The sequence below is a fragment of the Apium graveolens genome, chromosome 3, assembly GCF_009905375.1.
Source record: "Apium graveolens cultivar Ventura chromosome 3, ASM990537v1, whole genome shotgun sequence".
NCBI lineage: Eukaryota > Viridiplantae > Streptophyta > Magnoliopsida > Apiales > Apiaceae > Apium > Apium graveolens.
In genome coordinates this window covers 296903554-296906170 of record NC_133649.1, presented here as the reverse complement: position 1 = coordinate 296906170, position 2617 = coordinate 296903554, and the positions used below count along the sequence as shown (strand labels likewise).

At 39.9% G+C, this 2617-nt stretch overlaps 1 non-coding gene across 1 annotated transcript; it reads right to left on the bottom strand.

Annotated features, from left to right (window-relative positions):
* Positions 1 to 1798: 1798 nt before the first annotated feature.
* On the bottom strand, positions 1799 to 1905 carry LOC141715772 (small nucleolar RNA R71). The gene has a single exon (XR_012572522.1). It is a non-coding gene; the product is annotated as a small nucleolar RNA R71 (small nucleolar RNA).
* Between the last annotated feature and the right edge of the window lie 712 nt (positions 1906 to 2617).

Here is a 2617-nt window from a genome sequence, read left to right as displayed (position 1 = left end):
GCCGCGCAGGGTCGGGAAAAAAGATAAAATATTTTAGACTTCTACTTCTGTTTGGCTTCCAACTTCTATGTAATCTGAGTTTTATGGGACTATTATATAAGTAGATTTGGAGACGTTTTCAAGAGAGAGGATCGTGGTATTAAGCAAGGAGCGAAGGAGATAAGGAAGAAGACTATTTTAGCACACAACAACAAAGAGGAAGCATACTTTCTTGTGATTCTTATTTCGTTGTAACGTTGGATGCTAGTTTTCTTACTTTGAACTTAATTACTCTTGTGACGTACTCCGATTTAATATAATTAGTTTAGTTATTATTTTCTTGTGTTTGTTTATCATGATTTCATATGAACCCATGATGACGATAAGTGCTACTATGGGCTAATCGTGATCATGGGGTCATAACGGATTTACTATGGAATTCTTTAATTAATTGTTTAATACTTTAAGTGTGTGATGATTATATGATATCTAGTATTGGTTGTGCGTATTTGTCTTATGTGCGTCGCGAACAAATAAGATAGGGTGTTAATCTCTTGTGAAGCGACGGTGGATCTTGAGATTTAGAACTTGCCATGCTAGCATAGGTTCATGTATGATGTGCATGATTAGTGGGTAACTCTAACAGTTTTATTTGCCCTGTGTAATCAAAAGGAATAACTTGTGCTTAATTCGTTGTGTTGTCAATTTCTGTAGACATATAGGAACTCAACATAATTGATGCCTATTCAACTTCTATCTTAATTGTGGATGCTTGTAGAATGGTATGAGTACAATGAAAGTTGGCTTTTATCAGTTTTGTGTTATTCGATTAATATCATCACTGTCACATGCTAAAGGTAATAACAATAACTATTGAAGGAAGTAGTAATGAAGTTGTGATCTCATGAGTGTTTTAATATTGTTAATTCGAAGTGTTAATTAAGTGATTAATTAAGTAATTAATTGTAGTTAATATTTAGTCAACAATTCTAAGTGTTAGTGTCTTAACATTGAGAAGTAATCATACGTTGGTGCGTGAGTTTAATTAAACAATAATTAGTCCGAGTCTCTGTGGGAACGAACTAGAAAGTATTCTATATTACTTGCGAACGCGTATACTTGCATGAATATTAGCACGTGTTTTCGCCCTAACAAGTTTTTGGCGCCGCTGCCGGGGACTCGGCGTATTTGTTTAGTTTATGTACTTACCATCATTGGTCATTAGGACTCAGTGATTAGGACGTAGTTGTTACTTATTGTTTCTGGTTGTGTTTCAGGTACTTAAGCGAGCGTTTATGCAAACTCGTTCTCGTACTCGCAAGAGGACTTTAGATACAGCTGAGGAGACGGACGAAGTTCTTGATATTCCGGAGAAGATAGATTTGAAGATTCGGATTCGGGAACTGAGCAGAAAGAACCAGTAAATATGGGTGATCGTATTGTTCAGGCTGATCCAGCTCTTATGGACTTTTCTCGGCCTAAAATTGATGACATTCAGTCAAGCATTCTTCATCCAGCTATTCAAGCTAACACCTTTGAAATCAAGCCGGGCACTATTCAGATGGTGCAGAATTCTGTTTCTTTTGGAGGAGCTGCAACTGAAGACCCCAACATGCACATAAGGAATTTTGTCGAGATCTGCAGCACTTTCAAGTATAATGGCGTGACTGATGAGGCTATCAAGCTGAGGCTTTTCCCATTCTCACTGAGGGAAAAAGCTAAGGACTGGTTACATTCTGAACAAGATGGGTCCATCACTACTTGGCAAGATCTTGCACAAAAGTTTCTGGTGAAGTTTTTTTCGATGGCAAAGACTGCTGCTATGAGGAGTGCTCTTACTCAGTTTGCGCAGCAACCTACAGAATCTATGTGCGAAGCTTGGGAACGCTACAAGGAAATATTGAGGAAGTGTCCACATCATGGAATGCCCGATTGGATGGTGATCACTGGTTTCTATAATGGTTTGGGGGCCCAATCTCGGCCCATGCTCGATGCAGCAGCTGGAGGCGCCTTATGGGCTAAAAACTATATCGAGGCTTATAATCTTATCGAGACTATGGCTGCAAATGAGCATCAAAACCCAACTCAGAGGATGATGCCTGGGAAGGTAGCAGGTATTCTAGAAGTCGATGCAGCCACCGCTATTGCAGCGCAGCTCCAGGCGCTGTCGATGAAGGTTGATTCTCTAGCTACATATGGAGTTAATCAAATAGCTATGGTTTGTGAGCTTTGTGCAGGTTCTCATGCTACGGATCAGTGTTCTCTTGTCAATGAATCTGTTCAGTATGTGAATAATTATCAGCGACAACAGCAGCCTGTGCCAGCTACTTATCATCCTAACAACAGAAATCATCCAAATTTCAGCTGGGGTAATAATCAGAATGCTATTCAGCCACCATATCAGCAAGGTGTGAGTAAACAGTTTAATCCACCTGGATTCCATCAACCATAGCAGTATGCTCAAAGGCAATCATACCCTCAACAGGGAAGTGCAGCTGCACCTACTAGTGCTGATTTTGATGAACTTAAGCTGTTATGCAAGAGTCATGCGGTTGCTATCAAGACCTTGGAAAATCAAATCGGTCAAATAGCCAATGCAGTGCTAAATCATCAACCTGGCACACTCCCCAGTGACACG